Genomic DNA, 22,335 nt, shown 5'->3' on the forward strand with positions numbered 1-22,335 from the left:
ACCTCCCAATACAACACAAATGAATTCAATGCAATAAACACACCAACCCTAAACCTCCCAGTCTCAGAAACGCAAAAAATCCTTGGAGTCACCATCGACCGCCACTTAACACTCGAAACCCACGCAAACAACACAACCAAGAAGATGTTCTACTGCATGTGGAAATTGAAAAGGATAAGACCATTCTTCCCAAGATACGTCTTCCGCAGCCTAGTGCAATCCCTCGTCCTCAGCCACCTGGACTACTGCAACTCACTATACGCGGGCTGCAAAGAGCAAATACTAAGGAAACTTCAAACAGCCCAAAACACAGCAGCCAGGCTCATCTTCGGAAAACCAAGATATGAAAGGGTAAAACCACTACGAGAGAAACTACATTGGCTTTCACTTAAGGAACGCGTTACTTTTAAAGTTTGTACACTAGTCCATAAGATCATCTACGGCGAAGCCCCAGCGTACATGTCTGATCTAATAGACCTACCACCCAGAAATGCTAAAAGATCATCCCGAACACACCTAAACCTCCACTTCCCCACTTGCAAAGGCATGAAATACAAGACGCTGCACGCATCAACCTTTTCCCACAAGAGCACGCAGGCTTGGAATACACTACCGCGCAACCTGAGAATGATTGACGATCAAGCTTCCTTCCGTAAACTACTAAAGACTCACCTGTTTGAACAAACTTACGGAAAGAGCCAACTCACATAGAGTCCATACTAGAGAGTTGCACGGGGACAGAAATCTTACCCATCCCCGCCCGTCCCCACTGGAATCTTACCCGTCCCCACCCATCCCCACTGGAATCTTACCCATCCCCACCCATCCCCGCAAAAATTTAAACCATCCCAACCCGTCCCCACCCGTCCCCGCAAGAATTTAACCCATCCCCACCCATCCCCGTAAGAATTTAACCCATCCCCGTAAGAATTTAATAGTACATAAAAGAAAGTTCCAGTCAGCTCCCTCAGTCTCTCTCTGGATTTGAGCCACAGCACTGTAGGCAAGGAAGGAACGGAAGTTGAAACTTGGAACACTCTGGTGCGCACATGTAAGACTTGTCTCCAATTCACTTGCACTCTGTGCTGAGAGGTCGCCACATGCACGCGCCAGTAGGTCAGGTGACATCTGATTCTCGTGCCTGTGTCAGAGCTGAGGTCTGTGCACCAGCCTGGTAGCAAAGAGGATTAATAGTAACATAGTAAGTGACAGCAAATAGACCTGAACGGTCCATCCACTCTGCCAATAGTCACACTCATGATCAATTCATCATTAAATCAACGAGTGTGATATTATATACTTGATTATGGTCTTTCTTTCGTGTTTCTGGAACAAAGACCACACAAGTCTATCTAGCCCCATCCTTATGTTCCAACTGCTGGAGTTGCCATCGAAGCCCACTCCAGCCTATTCATGTTCTCATTTGTGGGACACAGACCATAAAAGTCTGTCCAGCACTGTCCTCATGTTCCAGCCACTGAAGTTGCTGTCTAAGCCCTTTCCAGCCCATCCTACACCAGATTGCCATGTATGAGACACAGACCATACAAGTCTGCCAGGTATCAGCCCTAGTTCATCACAGCCAGAGTCGCCATCTAAGCGTCACTTGACACATCCACACACATGCAGCCATTTAAGGTTAGGTTTTTTATAACTTCCATTTTCTAATTAGAGATCCTCTGTGTTCATCCCATGCCTTTTTGAATTCCGTCATCATTTGTGACTCTACCACCTCCTTAATGGAAGACTTTCCACATTTATGCTGTTAAAGCAAGGAGGAAGAGGAGGAGGAGGAGGAGACAGCACTCAAAGAAATTGGTAATCGGTAGATGAGAGGCTGGTGCAGGTGGAGCTTACAATTCCACGGGAAACCCACAGAACTGGTTCCATCCCCGCGGGAACCCCGCAGGAACTGACTCCGTCCCCGCGGGAACCCCGCAGAACGGCTTCCATCCCCGCGGGAACCCCGCAGGAACTGCCTCCGTCCCTGCGGGAATCCCGCGGGTTCCGCGGGATTCCCGCGGGGACGGAAGCTGTGCAGCTCTCTAGTCCATACTCACTATTCATCAATGCAATTTACATCCACTTTGATCCCTCATCCCGCACCCCAGTCTATCATGCACTTATCCACAGAACTATGGACACCATATGTCTTTGTCTAACACTACCCTTTAGCTTCCCATTGTCCCCTTCCAATTATTTCTATGTTGATGTCCCATTGTCATATTCCTAATTTGATATTTGAATGTCTCGTATATCCTTGCACAATGTAATAAGTACATAAGTACATAAGTAGTGCCATACTGGGAAAGACCAAAGGTCCATCTAGCCCAGCATCCTGTCACCGACAGTGGCCAATCCAGGTCAAGGGCACCTGGCACGCTCCCCAAACGTAAAAACATTCCAGACAAGTTATACCTAAAAATGCGGAATTTTTCCAAGTCCATTTAATAGCGGTCTATGGACTTGTCCTTTAGGAATCTATCTAACCCCTTTTTAAACTCCGTCAAGCTAACCGCCCGTACCACGTTCTCCGGCAACGAATTCCAGAGTCTAATTACACGTTGGGTGAAGAAAAATTTTCTCCGATTCGTTTTAAATTTACCACACTGTAGCTTCAACTCATGCCCTCTAGTCCTAGTATTTTTGGATAGCGTGAACAGTCGCTTCACATCCACCCGATCCATTCCACTCATTATTTTATACACTTCTATCATATCTCCCCTCAGCCGTCTCTTCTCCAAGCTGAAAAGCCCTAGCCTTCTCAGCCTCTCTTCATAGGAAAGTCGTCCCATCCCCACTATCATTTTCGTCGCCCTTCGCTGTACCTTTTCCAATTCTACTATATCTTTTTTGAGATACGGAGACCAGTACTGAACACAATACTCCAGGTGCGGTCGCACCATGGAGCGATACAACGGCATTATAACATCCGCACACCTGGACTCCATACCCTTCCTAATAACACCCAACATTCTATTCGCTTTCCTAGCCGCAGCAGCACACTGAGCAGAAGGTTTCAGCTTATCATCGACGACGACACCCAGATCCCTTTCTTGATCCGTAACTCCTAACGCGGAACCTTGCAAGACGTAGCTATAACCAAATTGTAACAAATGTATTTCTATTATTCATATCCTATTGTAAGCCACACTGAGCCCGCAAAAAGGTGGGAAAATGTGGGATACAAATGCAATAAATAAATAAATAAAGCACTTTGGGAGGCTAAGTGCTTTGAAAATATGCCTCATAGTAACATAGTAGATGACGGCAGAAAAAGACCTGCACGGTCCATCTAGTCTGCCCATGATAAACTCATATGTGTATACCTTACCTTGATTTGTACATGTCTTTTTCAGGGCACAGACCGTATAAGTCTGTCCAGCAGTATTTCCCACCTCCCAACCACCAGTCCCGCCTCCCATCACCGGCTCTGGCACAGACCCCATATATATGTCTGCCCTCCCCTATCCTAGCCTCTCAACCACCAACCCCTCTTCCACCGTGATAAAATTCGATTTCTCAATTCTGGATAAGGAATGGACCAAGTGTGCATAGCCTTACATTATAGACCCTTAAAAAACACTAAGAGCCAGATGCACAAAACCTAACAACCCAGCAATGTGGGTTTTACACTGGTTCTAGCCAGTTTAGCGAGCATGGAGTTGAGCGAGACATGCACAAAAGGGCTCTGCGATGTCACAGTAGCAGCTAACGAAAACTGTATGCAAACTCAGCTAATTAGAGAAACATACTATACAAATGTGCATGCAAAGTGATGCAGAGAAGCAGCCCCTACCTTTACCAAGGAAAAGTTAACAGGGGGTCTGGAGCTATCAGTCCTGACAGTTCTTCATTGTACCAGGTATTTCACAGCAGCTCCAGAGGTCCGCTGCCACTCCTGCAAGAGGAGAAGGACCTGCAGGTTAAATCAAGACATGCTGGTTCACTGGCAGGTGTCACATCATACAATTTCTTTTGATGAAGGAAGAAGATGTAATGGAACCGTTTAACAAACAGAAGAGTAGCAAATCACCTGGACTGGATTGTATACATCCCAGATAACTAAAAGAACTGAAAAATGAACTTGCAGAACTACTGTTAATTATATGTGATTTACCTTTAAAATCAAGCATGGTACCAGAAGATTAGAGGGTGGCCAAAGTAACACCAGTTTTTAAAAAGGGTTCCAGAGGTGATCCGAGAAATTATAGACCAGTGAGCCTGATGTTGGTGCTGGGCAAAGTTGTAGAGACTATTATAAAGAAGAAAATTACAGAGCATATACAACCGCATGGATTAATGAGACAAAGCCAACATGGATATAGTCAAGGGAAATCTTGTCTCACCAATCTATTACATTTCTTTAAAGGGGTGAATAAACATGTGGTCGATATTGTGTATTTGGATTTTCAAAAGGCATTGACAAAGTACCTCATAGGATAGAATGAAATGTCCTATTGTGGATTAAAAACTAGTTAAAAGACAAAACAGAAAGTAGGGTTAAATGGTCAGTAGTTGAGAAGATGAGATAGTAGGGTTTCTTAGAGGCCTGTGCTGGGACCACTGCTTTTTAACATATTTATAAACAATCTAGAGATGGGAGTAACTAGTGAGATAATTAACACCCCTGTTTACAAAGCTGCTTAACTATTGTTGTAATCTGCCTTGGGAAGCCTGGTGTTATAAAGATGGTGTAGTTGGTGATTCAATCATTAGGCATCTAGATATCTGAGTAGCTGGTAGACGTGAGGATCGCTTGGTCACTTGCCTGCCTGGTGCGAAGGTGGCGGACCTCATGCGTCACCTAAATAGGATATTAGATAGTGCAGGGGAGGAGCATGTGGGTATGACATAGGAAAATATGGGAGGGAGGTTCTGGAAGCCAAATTTAGGCTCTTAGGTAAAAAGCTGAAATCCAGATCCTCTAGGGTACTATTTTCTGAGATGCTCCCCGTTCCACACACAGGACCCAAGAGGCAGGCAGAACTCCGAACTCTCAATGCGTGGTTGAGATGATGTTGCAGGAATGAGGGATTTAGATTTATTAGGAACTGGGCAACATTCTGGGAAAGGGGAAGAATATTCTAAAAGGATGAACTCCACCCCAAGGATGGAATCAGGCTGTTGTTGCTAACTTGGAGTCTCGGGCCCGGGGAATTTTGCCCCCCCCCCCTTCTCTGCGGCCCTGAGTGGTAAGCACCCCAGTGGGCAGAGCAGATATTCACAAGTACTGCCTGGTTAACTGCCGCTGAATATCTGTTCCTGTCCGATGCAGTATGATGTAACTGGGCAGGAACATTTCCTCCCAGTTGTTGTTTTGAATATCAACCCCATTGTATTTATTTTCATTGTTTTAGGTGTCACTTTGTAACACACTTGTAAAATTGGCATGTCAATAAAGTTTCCTGAATCTGAAATTCTTTAAAGGTAGATTCCTTCCTCCTTCCCTTTAAAGAGTGCTTGTGTGGAAGCAGGGCTTAATTTGTAGACAAAGAGGAAGTGGAACTAGGGGCAGGGCCAGGACTGGAAGTGAATTTACTCCTACAGACATACACACACACACTCACTACATTTGTGGATAGAAAGAAAGTTATGTACATAAACTGGGGAAAAATATATCTAATTAAAAAAAACATCACCAACAGCAATATAATTATGCAACATTACGTACAAAATCTTGAACTAATCAATGTTTTTCTCAACATTTACACATTTGATAAAATAATGTGCTCCCCAGAAATTTTTGGCAGCCTGGTGGCATAAAGGAATAGTTGGGTAGGAATGAAGGAATACTGCACAGTATTATAAAATTATCTGTCATTTATAAATACATAGTAACATAGTAGATGATGGCAGAAAAAGACCTGCATGGTCCATCTAGTCTGCCCAAGACAAACTCATATGTGTATACCTTACCTTGAATTTGTACCTGTCCTTTTCAGGGCACAGACCATATAAGTCTGCCCAGCAGTATTTCCCGCCTCCCAACCACCAGTCCCGCCTCCCATCACCGGCTCTGGTACAGACCGTATAAGTCTGCCCTCCCCTATCCTCGCCTCCCAACCACCACCCCCTCTTCCCCCCAACTGCTCCGCCACCCAATTTCAGCTAAGCTTCTGAGGATCCATTCCTTCTGCACAGGATTCCTCTATGCATATCCCACGCATGTTTGAACTCCGTTACCGTTTTCATCTCCACCACCTCCCGCGGGAGGGCATTCCAAGCGTCCACCACCCTCTCCGTGAAAAAATACTTCCTGACATCTTTCCTGAGTCTGCCCCCCTTCAATCTCATTTCATGTCCTCTCGTTCCATATCATCATGCTGATCAATCCATAGACTGGTGGGTTGTGTCCATCTACCAGCAGGTGGAGATAGAGAGCAATCCTTTTGCCTCCCTATATGTGGTCATGTGCTGCCGGAAACTCCCCAGTATGTTCTCTATCTCAGCAGGTGGTGGTCACACACAGCAGCAGCTCTGGCTAGGTCTCCAAGCCTAATTTTTAGGTTTTGTTGAGTACCTGGGGTTGAGGGCTGTTCTTGAGCAAGTGCAAACCTGGTGGCGCCAGGTCCCTCCTTTTCTCCCCCCTCCCACTGGCTCCGTTAAAAAAAAAAAAAAATTTGGGGCGTCCTTAAGGGCGTTTATTTCGACGTTTATTTAAACGTTTATTGCAGCTACTCACTGGGACACCAGGTCGTTACAGCTCGGAGCGAGAAGCAGGTAATTTTTACCTTTTTATAGTGGGCAGGGGGGTTCCCCGATCGATCTCCACGTGGCCTATGGCATCGGAGGGCGAGGGCGCGAAGAATCGCTCCCTGGACCGCGTGTGCGCTTCTAGCGGGGATGCGGGGGTCTTAAAGTCTGATTCGCCCTTGTTGGGTGTCAGTTCGGAGGCCGGTCAGTGTCCCGGGTCTTCCTCCGGTGCGGCGGTTTTCCCCGCCATAAACGCCCATCCCCCGCTGCTCGCCTCCGCCATCTTGGCCGGCCACTCTGCTCGCACGGCTTCTTCTTGGGCCGCCCTTGAGCTGGGAGACGTTAATGCCATGGCCGCCCTTGATTTGGGCGACGGCAAAAAAGCGGCTAAAGCGCCGTTCTTCCCGCGCGGCTCCTTCGCGGAGTGTCGCGCCGGACGCCATCTTGGATGCACAGCATGTTTCTCCCCCTCTCTTGCGAGCGCCGGTTGAGGGTGCGTCTAGGGCTGTGGCCCAGGCTGCTGAAGTGCACAGTCTGGGGGGTTTCTCCCCCGAGTTTATTTTGCTGCTGCATCAGGCCTTCCTTATGCAAACGCTGCCCCTTCTCCCTTGTCCGATAAAGGGGTTGAGGCCCCCGGAAGTAAACGCCCTCGGGTGGATTCCCAGGCCTTAGAGGACTCTGTTTCCTCTGATGTAGATGAGGGCAGCGTATCTGAGTTCTTCCAACGGTCCTTTGGATTTGCCCAACCTGTTAGTGCTGGCCATGAGCATTTTGAAGATTTCCTCTCCAGAGGACGTCTCTCCCTCAGCCCCTGTTGGCTCCGCCATTATGCTGAGGACGAAGCGCCCGCCTAGAACCTTCCATGCACACCTTAATTTCGGCTCAATGGGATGTCCCGGAAGCGAGCCTCAAAGTGGCTAGGGCTATGTCCCACCTCTGTCCTTTGCCTGAAAGTGAACGGGAGGCCCTTCTTTGGCCTACCGTGGATTCTTTAATCACTGCGGTGACTAAGAAAACGGCGTTGCCGGTGGAAGGTGGCACGGCCCTAAAGGACGCCCAAGACAGAAGATTGGAGACGGCCTTAAGGTCGTCCTTTGAGGCGGCTGCCTTAAGTTTGCAGGCCTCAGTTTGCGGCTCCTACGTGGCCAGGGCGTGCCTGACGATTGTGCAGCGGGCTTCCCCCTCGGATCCTTCCTTGAGGGCTGATTGGCCGGCCCTGGAATCGGGCTTGGCTTATTTGGCAGACTTACTGTATGATGTCTTGAGAGCCTCGGCTAAAGGTATGGCTCAGACAGTTTCTGCGTGGCGGTGGCTTTGGCTGAAACATTGGTCTGCGGACCACGCCTCTAAGTCCCGCCTGGCTAAGTTGCCTTTTAAAGGCAAGCTGCTCTTTGGGGTCGAGCTGGACAAAATTGTGACCGATCTCGGCACGTCTAACGGCAAGAGGTTACCAGAGGTCAGGGCTCGGGCCAGTGCTCGCCCCGGTAACTCCAGAGGACGGTTTCAGGAAGCCCGTCGGTACCGCCCGGGCAAGTCGGGCTCCTCTGCCCCCTCTTCCTTCAAGAGGAACTTCTCCCCCAAGCAGCATTCCTTTCGCAGAGACCGCCGTCCCGGAGGTGCGCCCTCCGGTCCTCCCCCAGGGTCTTGTACCCAATGACGGGGTCCTGGTCCATGGCCCAGTGCAGATTGGAGGATGCCTGTCCTCGTTTCTGGGCGAGTGGACCAGGGTAACTTCAGACGCTTGGGTGCTGGAAGTCATCAGAGACTGCTACAAGCTAGAGTTCTGCCGAACCTTAAGAGACGGGTTTGTACTCTCTCCCTGCAAGTCTCCGGTCAAAGCTGTGGCAGTGCAGCAGACCTTGGACAATCTGATCTGCCTGGGTGCGGTTGTTCCGGTGCCAGAAAATCAGCTTGGCAAGGGACGTTACTCCATTTACTTTGTGGTACCAAAGAAAGGAGGTTCTGTACGGCCTATCCTCGACCTCAAAGGGGTCAATCGGGCCTTGAAAGTTCGGCATTTTCGCATGGAGACTCTCCGCTCTGTTATAGCGGCAGTGAAGGCAGGGGAATTCCTGGCATCCTTGGACATCAAGGAAGCGTACTTGCATATTCCCATCTGGCCTCCTCATCAACGCTTTCTGCGTTTTGCAGTCCTGGGCCGACACTTCCAGTTCAGAGCCCTCCCGTTCGGGTTGGCTACTGCTCCGCGGACCTTCTCCAAAGTAATGGTGGTCATCGCGGCCTTCCTGCGAAAGGAAGGAGTACAAGTCCATCCTTATCTGGACGACTGGTTGATCCGAGCCCCCTCTTATGCAGAGTGCGGCAAGGCTGTGGACCGGGTGATTGCTCTTTTGAGCTCCCTGGGGTGGATCATCAACTGGGAGAAAAGCCAGCTGCGCCCGACTCAGTCCCTGGAGTATCTGGGAGTTCGATTCGACACCCAAGTGGGCAGAGTGTTCCTGCCGGACAATCGGATTGTCAAACTTCAAGCTCAGGTGGACCAGTTCCTAGTAGCCTCTCCGCTGTTGGGCTCTTGCAAGGTTCCGCGTTAGGAGTTACGGATCAAGAAAGGGATCTGGGTGTCGTCGTCGATGATACGCTGAAACCTTCTGCTCAGTGTGCTGCTGCGGCTAGGAAAGCAAATAGAATGTTGGGTGTTATTAGGAAGGGTATGGAGTCCAGGTGTGCGGATGTTATAATGCCGTTGTATCGCTCCATGGTGCGACCGCACCTGGAGTATTGTGTTCAGTACTGGTCTCCGTATCTCAAAAAAGATATAGTAGAATTGGAAAAGGTACAGCGAAGGGCGACGAAAATGATAATGGGGATGGGACGACTTTCCTATGAAGAGAGGCTGAGAAGGCTAGGGCTTTTCAGCTTGGAGAAGAGACGGCTGAGGGGAGATATGATAGAAGTGTATAAAATAATGAGTGGAATGGATCGGGTGGATGTGAAGCGACTGTTCACGCTATCCAAAAATAATAGGACTAGAGGGCATGAGTTGAAGCTACAGTGTGGTAAATTTAAAACGAATCGGAGAAAATTTTTCTTCACCCAACGTGTAATTAGACTCTGGAATTCGTTGCCGGAGAACGTGGTACGGGCGGTTAGCTTGACGGAGTTTAAAAAGGGGTTAGATAGATTCCTAAAGGACAAGTCCATAGACCGCTATTAAATGGACTTGGAAAAATTCCGCATTTTTAGGTATAACTTGTCTGGAATGTTTTTACGTTTGGGGAGCGTGCCAGGTGCCCTTGACCTGGATTGGCCACTGTCGGTGACAGGATGCTGGGCTAGATGGACCTTTGGTCTTTCCCAGTATGGCACTACTTATGTACTTATGTACTTATGTACTCTATGACGGCCACGATGGAAGTAGTGCCCTGGGCCAGGGCTCATATGAGACCACTACAACACTCTCTGCTGCAGCGCTGGACTCCGGTGTCGGAGAATTATGCTGTGCGCCTTCCCTTGGACCCAGCAGTGCGCAAGGCGCTGAGCTGGTGGCTGAAGACAGACAAGTTGTCTGCAGGGATGCCTCTGGTGACCCCGGAGTGGATTGTCGTCACGACAGATGCCTCTTTGACGGGCTGGGGAGCCCACTGCATGGGAAGGACAGCGCAGGGGCTCTGGTCTCCTGCAGAGGCAAAGTGGTCTATCAACCTCCTGGAACTCAGAGCCATTCGGTTGGCCCTTTGGAGTTCCTCCCGGTACTGGCGTTGAAGCCAGTACGGGTCCTGTCGGACAATGCCACGGCTGTGGCCTATGTCAACCGCCAGGGAGGTACCAAGAGCGCCCCTCTAGCCAAGGAAGCCATGAATCTATGCCAGTGGGCGGAAGCGAACCTGGAACAGCTGTCAGCGGCCCACATTGCCGTAGTCATGAATGTCAAGGCGGACTTTCTCAGTCGCCATACCTTGGATCCCGGAGAGTGGCAGTTATCGGCTCAGGCGTTCTTGGACATCATGAAGCGCTGGGGCCAGCCGAGCCTAGATCTGATGGCGTCATCGGCCAATTGCCAGGTGCCGCGCTTTTTCAGCAGAGGACGGGACCCTCGATCTCTGGGAGTAGATGCTCTTCTCCAACAGTGGCCGACACAAGAGCTTCTCTATGTGTTCCCGCCCTGGCCCATGTTGGGCAGGGTACTAGACCGGGTGGCAAAGCATCCGGGCCGGATAATCCTGGTGGGTCCGGACTGGCCCAGACGTCCCTGGTATGCGGACTTGATCAGGCTCTCAGTGGACGACCCTCTGCGGCTGCCAGTGGAGCAGGGCCTGTTGATCAGGGTCCCGTGGTGATGGAGGATCCCTCCCCCTTTGGTCTTACGGCCTGGCTATTGAGCGGCAGCGTCTGAGGAAGAAGGGCTTCTCAGACAAGGTCATCGCCACTATGCTGACAGCGAGGAAGCGCTCTACTTCTACTGCTTACGCCAGGGTTTGGCGTACCTTTGCAGCGTGGTGTGAAGCAGGCTCACTTTCTCCCTTCTCTGCTCCAATTTCTTCAGTGCTGGCATTCCTGCAAGAAGGTCTGGAGAAAGGCCTGTCGCTCAGTTCCCTTAAAGTCCAGGTAGCGGCTCTGGCTTGCTTCAGGGGCCGCCTGAAGGGTGCTTCCCTGGCTTCGCAGCCAGATGTGGTACGTTTTCTCAAGGGAGTTAATCACCTGCGCCCTCCTCTGCACTCAGTGGTGCCTGCGTGGAATCTCAACCTGGTGCTAAGAGCCTTGCAGAAGCCGCCTTTTGAACCCTTGTCGAGGGCATCTCTGAAAGACCTGACGTTGAAAGCAGTCTTTTTGGTGGCTATCACTTCAGCCAGAAGAGTTTCCGAGCTCCAGGCACTCTCATGTCGAGAGCCTTTTCTGCAGTTCACTGAGGCAGGAGTGACTATTCGCAGAGTGCCTTCTTTCCTGCCCAAGATTGTTTCTCGCTTCCATGTGAATCAGCAGCTGTGTCTCCCTTCCTTTCGTAGGGAGGACTACCCAGAGGAATACTCTGCTCTCAAATATCTGGATGTGAGACGAGTCATCATCAGATACTTGGAAGTGACCAATGATTTCCGGAAATCGGATCATCTGTTTGTCCTGTTTGCAGGTCCTCGTAAGGGTCTGCAGGCTGCTAAGCCTACAGTGGCAAGATGGGTCAAGGAAGCCATTGCAGCGGCTTATGTGGCCGCGGGGAAGGTGCCGCCTATCCAGCTGAAGGCTCACTCCACTAGAGCTCAGGCGGCCTCGATGGCAGAGGCCGGGTCCGTCTCCTTGGAAGAGATTTGCAAGGCGGCAACTTGGGCATCTGCCCATACCTTCTCCAGGCATTACCGCTTTACTGTGGCTGCTCGGGCGGAGGCCCGGTTTGGAGCTTCAGTGTTGCGGTCAGGGATTTCAATGTCCCGCCCTGGGTGAGTACTGCTTCGGTACATCCCACCAGTCTATGGATTGATCAGCATGATGATATGGAAGGTAAAATTATGTATCATACCTGATAATTTTCTTTCCATTAATCATAGCTGATCAATCCATAGCCCCTCCCAGATATCTGTACTGTTTATATTCTGGTTGCATTTCAGGTTCAAGTTTAGTCTTCAGTTCCTGTTCAGGAGGACTTCGTGTTCAAGTTTTTTCAATTGGATTCTTCAAGAGTTGAGACGAGTTTGTGTTACAGTGAGCTGCTGCATTCCTCTCCCCTCCGTTTTACGGGGCTGGATTGAGACATAAATTCTGCTGGCGCTCCCTCCCGCTTCGTGCGGCTGTAGGGCAGCTTTGTACCCCTCCCGCTTTGGCGGTGTTAGGGTCAGTCAGCTCCTCCCACGGTTGCGGTTGCAGGATAAGCCAGATCCCCCCGCATCGCTCCGCGGGGATGAGCTGGATGGATTCCCCTCCCCCACGTGTGGGGATGAACTGGGTTAATTCCCCTCCCCCGTTTCGGCGGTGGTGAGCTGGGCAGAGTGTCCCTTTGTGGGTGTAATTCTCTAAGTGCTGAGTCCTGCGGATGGAGCTTGGATATCGACATACTGAGGAGTTTCCGGCAGCACATGACCACATATAGGGAGGCAAAAGGATTGCTCTCTATCTCCACCTGCTGGTAGATGGACACAACCCACCAGTCTATGGATTGATCAGCTATGATTAATGGAAAGAAAATTATCAGGTATGATACATAATTTTACCTTCTACCGCCTTCCCATCTCCGGAAAAGATTCTTTTGCGGATTAATACCTTTCAAATATTTGAACGTCTGTATCATATCACCCCTGTTCCTCCTTTCCTCCAGGGTGTACATGTTCAGGTCAGCAAGCCTCTCTTCATACGTCTTGGAACGTAAATCCCATACCATCCTCGTAGCTTTTCTTTGCACCGCTTCCATTTTTTTAACATCCTTCGCAAGATACGGCCTCCAAAACTGAACACAATACTGCAGGTGGGGCCTCACCAACGTCTTATACAGGGGCATTAAAACCTCCTTTCTTCTGCTGGTCACTCCTCTCTCTATACAGCCTAGCAATCTTCTAGCTACTGCCACCGCCTTGTCGCACTGTTTCGTCGCCTTCAGATCCTCAGATACTATCACCCCAAGATCCCTCTCCCCGTCCGTGCCTATCAGACTCTCCCCGCCTAACACATACGTCTCCCTTGGATTTCTACTCCCTATGTGCATCACTTTGCATTTCTTCGCATTGAATTTTAATTGCCAAACGTTAGACCATTCTTCTAGCTTCTTCAGATCTTTTTTCATGTTTTCCACTCCCTCCGGGGTGTCCACTCTGTTGCAAATCTTGGTGTCATCCGCAAAAAGGCAAACTTTACCTTGTAACCCTTCGGCAATGTCACTCACAAATATATTGAACAGAATCGGCCCCAGCACTGATCCCTGAAGCACTCCACTACTCACCTTTCCTTCCTCCGAGCGAACTCCATTCACCACCACCCTCTGGTGTTTGTCCGTCAACCAGTTCCTAATCCAGTTCACCACTTCGGGTCCTATCTTCAGGCCATCTAGTTTATTTAAGAGCCTCCTGTGGGGAACCGTGTCGACAGCCTTGCTGAAATCTAAGTAGATGACGTCCATAGCACGTCCTTGATTTAATTCTCCCGTCACCCAGTCAAAGAATTCAATGAGATTCGTTTGGCACGATTTCCCTTTGGTGAAACCATGTTGTCTCGGATCTTGCAACTTATTGGCTTCCAGGAAATTCACTATCCTTTCCTTCAGCATCGCTTCCATTACTTTTCCAATAACCGAAGTGAGGCTTACCGGCCTGTAGTTTCCAACTTCTTCCCTATCCCCACTTTTGTGAAGAGGGACCACCTCCGCCGTTCTCCAATCCCTCGGAACCTCTCCCGCCTCCAAGGATTTATTAAACAAGTCTTTAAGAGGACCCGCCAGAACCTCTTTGAGCTCCCTCAGTATTCTGGGGTGGATCCCGTCCGGCCCCATGGCTTTGTCCACCTTTAGCTTTCCAAGTTGTTGATACACACTCTCTTCCGTGAATGGCGCTCTATCCACCTCATTTTCAGGTGTACTTTTGCCAGTCCCTCTCGGTCCTTCCCCAGGGTTTTCTTCAGTGAAAACAGAACAAAAGTATCTATTTAGCAAATTGGCTTTTTCTTCATCATTTTCTACATAGCGTTTCGTTGTATCTTTTAGTCTCACAATTCCCTTTATAGTCTTTCTCCTTTCACTAATATACCTGAAGAAGTTTTTGTCTCCTCTCCTTACATTTCTAGCCATTTGTTCTTCCGCTTGCGCCTTCGCCAGACGTACCTCTCTCTTGGCTTCTTTCAGTTTCATCCGGTATTCCTCCCCGTGTTCCTCCTCTTGAGATTTTCTATATTTCTGGAACGCTAACTCTTTAATCTTTATTTTCTCAGCCACTTGCTTTGAGAACCATATCGGTTTCCTTTTTCTCTTGCTTTTATTTACTCTCCTTACATAAAGGTCTGTGGCCCTGTTTATTACTTCTTTTAGCCTGGACCACTGTCCTTCCACTTCTCTTATGTCCTCCCAGCCCATCAGCTCATTCCTCAGGTATTCTCCCATTTTGTTAAAGTCAGCTCGCTTGAAATCCAGGACTTTGATTTTAGAGTGGCCGCCATCCACATGAGCCGTTACATCAAAACAAACCGTTTGATGGTCACTGTTTCCCAGGTGCGCAGCCACTCGGACATTTGACACACTATCCCCATTCGTGAGCACCAGATCCAACGTGGCTCCCTCCCTCGTGGGTTCGTTCACCATTTGTCTGAGTAGAGCACTTTGGAAAGCATCCACAATCTCTCTACTTCTTTCCGATTTTGCAGACGGAACCTTCCAATCTACATCCGGCAGATTAAAATCTCCCAACAACAGCACCTCTCTTTTCTTCCCCAACCTCTCTATCTCTGCAAACACGTGGAGGGGCATAATCGAACACGAACGCCCATCTCCATGGGCGTCTATGTCCGAAAACGGGTATGTGAAGAGGCGGGACAGACCGTATTATCGAAAAAGATGGGCGTCCATCTTTCGTTTTGAAAATACGGTTTGGAAAGACCAAATGCCATGGATTTGGTCCCTTCTGAGATGGACTTTTTTTTTTTTTTTTTTTGCGATAATGGAAACCAGAAACGCCCAGCTCAGAAACGTCCCAATCCAAGCCATTTGGTCGTGGGAGGGACAAATGTACAACACTACCATAGCTCTTAGGGGTGAAGGGGGCACCTACATGTGAGTACAGTGGGTTTTAGAGGCCTCCCATTTACCACCACAAGTGTTACAGGGGGGGGGGGGATGGGCCTGGGTCTGCCTGCCTGAAGTACATTGCAGTACCCACTAAAAGTGCTCCAGAGACAGGACTTGTTGCTGGTGTATAACCTTGGCACAGCAGTTGACATCTGAAGATGAATCTCACTGAAAACGTCCTTTATTTGAATAAGCACCTTTACTCACAGTTAACTGCAGATCAGAGGTTGTGCCCCACTGGCAACGAGTCTCGCTGGTACTGAGATTAGCAGTAGGTCCGAACTGGCAGAATAGTGTACAATGCCCTCTTTCAGCAACATTCAAGGTAAGAACTAAGTGCTGTAACGTGGCTAACACATGAAGGGGATCTAAAAGTGTCTTACACAAATGGCCACTACCTCATGGACTACCGGAAACAAAACAGGGCACACTCTGACCCAGTAAGCAGAGGGAAAATCACCATGGGAGTAGAGCCTACCAACTACCAACATCGTGAGCATTTAACACAAGCTAGTGGAATCATGGAGCCCAATACCCTACACCCACCACAATGCATTGCTGATGTGACTCTGCAGTGCCCTTAACAGAAAAGGTGTCACACTCACCCGAGACCCACATCAGAACCAGGGAAAGGCTGTCAGAGGATAGAACACATTCTGCTGTCATGGAGGTGGGTACAGCATTTGAGGCTGGCATACAGGCTGGGAAAAAATTTTTGTAAAGTGGGTTTTTTTTGGTGGGAGGGGGTTAGTGACCACTGAGGGAGTCAGGGGAGGTCATCCCCGATTCCCTCCAGTGGTCATCTGGTCAGTTGGGGCACTTTTTTGGGACTTGGACCTGAAAAAAAAGGGTCCAAATAAAGCGGACCAAATTCTCGTCAAAAACGCCCTTCTTGTTTCGATTATCAGCTAAAGACGCCCATCTCTCCTTGGCCGATAACTACGCCCCAGTCCCGCCTTTGCCACGCCTCTGACACTCCCCCGTGAACTTTGTTCATCTCCGTGACGGACTGCAGTTGAGGACGCCAAAAATCAGGTTTTGATTATACCGATTTGTGCGCCCACGGGAAACGGACGCCCATCTCCCGATTTGGGTTGAAATATGGGCATCTTTCTCTTTTGAAAATAAGCTGGATAGACATTTAAAGTAAACGCGTAATCCACAGCAAAAATTGTGTGATTTATGATTCGTTGCCGGAGAACATGGTGAAGGCGGTTAGCTTGGCAGAGTTTAAAAAGGGGTTAGACGGTTTCCTAAAGGACAAGTCCATAAACCACTACTAAATGGACTTGGGAAAAATCCACAATTCCAGGAATAACATGTATAGAATGATTTGTACGTTTGGGAAGCTCGCCAGGTGCCCTTGGCCTGGATTGGCCGCTGTCATGGACAGGATGCTGGGCTCGACGGACCCTTGGTCTTTTCCCAGTGTGGCATTACTTATATATGCACTGATTTAATGATAATGATATCAACATACATGAAACATTAAAACAATAAGGAATATTTTTTATACTATAAACATAACTTAAATGTTTCAAGGACCTTTGGTCTGACACAGTATAGCAGTTCTTATGAGTTAAATATAAACAGGTAGGATATTTCTCCCCATAGTTTTAAAAGTTGAATTTTCTGCCACAGCATTAACGGATAGTCTGTAGAAGGCACAGTAGGGCCCATTTCAGTCTTAGAAAATAAATAAATAAAAGAGAGAAAAGCCAGCATTATTAACTAATAATAGTGTACAATCTCTTTTCCTTATAGTTTTAAAGTGAAATGTCCTTTACAGTTAGAAACTTAACACCCAAGAGTATAAACAGGATAGTAGCAAAGCTTAAACTGTCCTAAAAGAAAGTTCCCCATAGTTTTAAAACTTGAGTTTTCTGCCACAGCATTAACAGATAGTCTCTAGATGGCACAGAAGGGCTCAGTTCAGTCCTCATTCCAACCCACCGTCCCCAACTCCCACCCACCCCTAGCTCGACCATTTATATGCAATTACTCTAATTAGGACAAAAAGAGGGGAGTTTTCATTAGAGATTTAATTATATTTAATTAGTTCCTATTAGGCAAACCCTTAATAAATTACAAATTACACCAATCATAAGGCTCTTTATATTCATCTGATATCCCTAATACCTTAAGAAGTTTTAATTAAACAACTTTCTAATACTAAGATGCAGACAGCATTTCCATGGGGATCATTTCAATTACCCCAATATTGACTGGATAAATATAACAGGGCATGCTAGGGAGGTAAAATTCCTTGATGAAATCAAGGAATGCTTTATGGAGCAGCTGGTACAGGAGCTGACGAGAAGGAAAATTCTAGACCTAGTCCTTAGTGGAGCACATGATCTGGAGCGGGAGGTAATGGTGATGGGGCCACTTGATAACAGTGATTATAATATGATCAGATTTGATACTGGCTTTGGAGTAAGTACACACAGGAAATCCAATATGTTAGCGTTTAACTTTCAAAAAATGAGACTATGATAAAATGAGAAGAACGGTGAAAAAAAAACATAGAGGAGCTGCTGCGAAGGTCAAAAATTTACATCAGGCGTGGATGCTGTTCAAAAACACCATCCTGGAAGCCCAGGCCAAATATATTCCATGTATTAAAAAAGGAGGACGGAAGAACAAACAACAGCCGGCATGGTTAAAAAGTGAGGTGAAGGAAGCTATTAGAGCTAAAAGAAAATCCTTCAGAAAATGGAAAAAGGATCCAAGTGAAAATAATAAGAAACAGCATAAGTTATATCAAGTCAAATGGAAAATGCTGATAAGGAAGGCAAAGAGGGACTTTAGGTTTCCTAGTTCAAACACACTCTCTTCCGTGAACGGTGCCATTCTCATATGTACTTTTGCCAGTCAATCGCGGTCCTTCTCCAGGATTTTCTTCTGTGAAAACAGAACAAAAGTATCTATTTAGCAAATTTGCCTTTTCTTCATCATTTTCTACATAGCGGTTCACAACATCTTTCAGTCTCACAATTCCCTTTTTAGTCATTTTTCTTTCAGTAGAAATTTTTGTCACCCCTCCTTACCTTTCTAGCCATTTGTTCTGCTTGCGCTTTCGCCAGACGTACCTCTCTCTTGGCTTCTTTCAGTTTCATCCGGTATTCCTCTCCATGTTCCTCTTCTTGAGTTCTTCTGTATTTCTGGAACGTCAACTCTTTAGCCTTTATTTTCTCCGCCACTTGCTTATTATAAAGGACAAAGTTACAGAACATATTCAAAAGCCTGGATTAATGAGACGTGGAGGGGCATTTTCGATATGAAGTCTAAATCTGAATTTATTCTGAACAGGAAAGAAGGTCATTAAAAAAAAAAATCTTTTTCTTTCGAAACGTTTTGTGAGTTGAACGTTTTTGTTTTTCGGTCCATTTTCAAACAAAAAAACGTCCAAATGCAAAACGCACAAAATCAAGTCATTAGGATACCGACCATAAGAAAAGTTTCAGTCACAGGAAAGCATTCATAGAAGATAACAAAGTTCAAAGTGCTGTAGAATCAGTCCTGTTACACTTGTAGAAACTGTGAACCCTCTAAAACTCACCAGAAACCCACTGTACCCACATATAAGTGCCCCCTTCTCCCGTAAGGGCTATGGTAGTAGTATACAGTTGTGTGTAGTGGGTTGGGGGGCTTAGCAGACAAGGTAAGGAAGCAATAGTGAGATGTGTACCTGGGAGCATTTTACAAAGTCCACTGCAGTGCCTCCTAAGGTGCCCTATTGCTTTCCTGGGATGTCGAGGTGACCAGTCTACTAAAAATGTTGGCTCCTCCTACATCCCAATGGCTTGATTTTGTGCGTTTTGCACATGGACTTTTTTTTTTTCCAAAATGGACCAAAAAAACAAAACATCCAAATCACAAAATGTTCAGAACCGTATTTTCGAAAACAGAAGATAGGCGTTTTTCTCTTTTGAAAATGACCTTCTTTCCAATTTGGATTTTGGACGTTTTTCGCAAAACAATAAAGTCGCGTGCCCCGGGGAGATCACGTGACGTCATGACTAGGAGCGGTTGAAAAAAGTCTCCGCTCCTACTAACCTGCCCGTTAAACCCTCGAAATCGCGGAAATTGACCTGAAAACAGATCGCTGAACTCACCACCACACACAAGAAGTTAAGGTACACAATCGGCGCGAAGCATACAGAGAATCAATGGCGGCGAAGAACGTTAGAAAAGAAAGAGAAAAAACGCGAGCCGGTGAAGAAAAAATGGCGGCTCCGGCGAGCCCGACTGCGACTGCCATGAGCTCAGTGTGGGTGGCGGAAGTGGCGGCGGAGGTGACAGCCGCTATGGAACCCTTACTTGAGCGACGATTAGGGCCAATAGATAACAAAATAACGGCAGTACAAGAAAATCTAGGGCAGCTAACCAAAGAACTGATGGAATATCAACAACGGCATGGGGCCCTGGAAGACAAGGTACTCAAGATGGAGGAGGAAAACACGAAGCTCAGAACCATGGTGGAAGGCTATGAAGAGAAGCTTGAAGATCTTGAGAACCGTTCCCGCAGAAATAACTTAAGATTTGTGGGACTGCCTGAAGCACTAGAAACAACAAATTTGCGAGTGTTTTTAGAAAAATGGCTGTCAGAACAACTACAACTCCCAGAAGGCCTTGGAGCCCTTCAGGTAGAGAGAGCGCATCGAGTAGGGCCTAAAAGTGCAGAAGCAACACGCCCGAGAGTGGTAATTTGCCGCATCTTAAATTTTGCACACAAAGAAGCAATACTACAAGCTTTGCGGAAAGAACAAGAACTGCACTATGGGAATAAGAAGATTTTATGCTTTCAAGACTATTCTGCATCAGTGGCGATGCAGAGAAGGAAATTTTCTCCCATATGCTCAAAACTCTATGAAAAGAAAATTCGATTTGCACTCCAGTATCCAGCCAAATTAAGAGTCACTTACCAGGCGGCCACGCATGTGTATAATACAGTTGAGCAAGCGCAAGCATTTTTGAACTCTGTTGAACTTCGATAACTGGGAGGCCATATGCAGGAACTATAGATATATTATGGAAGACGGATAGAAGAAGGTAAATCACAACAGGCGTTGGATTATAAAGATTTAAGTGAATCTGAAGGATCTCAGAATCCAGAATGAGGATTTAGAATTGTTGGATTGGCAAGAGAGGCAAAATCTGGAGAAAAATCTTAGGAGAACACGAAGAATAACCAAACCCTCCAGACTTTATGTTGGATTGCATTTTGAAAGATAGGCCGGAATAATTGAACAAAATGCTATTGAGGATTGAGATAAATGTACAAGAGACCTGTAACAAAGTTATATTGTAGAACTGGGATAATCTGCTAGAAAGCCCTGGATGATCGCAATGTAACAAGGCTGGAGAAAGACCCAGAAGTGTCATTAAGGAGAGGCGCAGAGGAGCCAGCTTCTGGTTTGGAGGGACATCTGGAAACTTTGAAATGAGAGTTTTCTTTTCTTTTCTCCTTTCTTTCCTCTTTCTCTCGTTTCTATTTGAAGTTGTTACTGATGTTAACAGAATTAAGTTGATATGTTAAGCGCATATATGAGAAAGATATACTGGAGGGAGGAGGGGGGAAGGAAGAGTATATACATGCCTCCTAGATTGTAAGAGGGAGAGGGTAGGAGGCGTTATACGTGATGGTCTTATGTCGAGACCTAGACTCCGTAGAAGGGAAGTTGGGATTAAAGGGGGTAGAGGAATGTAGAAGGGGAGCAGCGGGAGGGAATAGGGGACGGGGAGGAAGGGAGACCTGGGAGAGACGATTAATTAGACCTAATAAGGATTACATATGGCTTAGGATGGAAAGGGAGGAGGGGTGGGGGCTGGGACACCCCTTATCCTTGAATAAGTGGTATACATATCAGAAACAGGGAACACATATGTTATGGGACCTCTAAAAGTAGTTACATGGAATGTGGGAGGGATCTCGTCCCCTATAAAACGCTCTAAAATCCTGCAACACTTGCAAAGACACAAAGTTGATATAGCCATGCTACAAGAAACCCACTTATCGACAGAGGAACATGCCAAACTTCGAACTTGGTGGGTGGGGGAATGTGTATCAGCAGCAGCACAGGGGAAGAAAGGAGGGGTCGCCATCTTGTTCCGAAGGGGAATAGCAGACAAAGTTAAAGTGCAATTTACTGATCCTGGGGGTAGATTCATACTATGTGAGGCTCATATCCAACGCCAGATGGTGCTGTTTGGTAATGTATATGCCCCGAACCAATATGAGAGGAAGTTCTACAAGATGATCACCTCGAAATTATTAACAAATAATTCGTTACCTATAATAACAGGGGGGGATTTTAATATGGTAATGGACCCATTGATGGATTGTACGGGAATAAGGAGACAAGAGCTTAATCAGACATCCAGAGGGCTGCCTAATCTTTGCCGACAGGTGGGACTGGTAGATGTATGGAGGATATTAAATCCACAGGGGAAAGACTACACACACCTTTCGCGGGCGCACAGCACACAGGCACGAATTGATTATCTGTTGATCTCAGAACAGATGTTTAGTTCAGTGACGAAGTCGGTTATAGGAGCAGCTGTGATATCTGATCACGCCTGGGTGGAGATGATTTGGGCGCCCAAAGAGGAGAAGGGAGGGGAAAAGAGATGGGTTTTTCCTGCAGAGCTATACCGAGATCAGAGTTTTAAGGCTGTTATACAGCAGAGTTGGCAAGACTATAAACAACATAATGTCATACATGCGGAAAATCCAGTTTTGTATTGGGAGGCGGCTAAGGCAGTATTTCGAGGAGAGATTATCAGCTACACAGCACATAAACGCAAAACTCAGAATAGAGAGATATTGAGACTAAGTCAATTGGTGTGTAAAGCTCGGAGGAGGTATGGTCAACAGGCCTCCACCGAGAATAGACAGCACTTAATGCTTTTACAGACGAAATTAA

The sequence above is a fragment of the Microcaecilia unicolor genome, chromosome 3, assembly GCF_901765095.1.
Source record: "Microcaecilia unicolor chromosome 3, aMicUni1.1, whole genome shotgun sequence".
Lineage (NCBI taxonomy): Eukaryota > Metazoa > Chordata > Amphibia > Gymnophiona > Siphonopidae > Microcaecilia > Microcaecilia unicolor.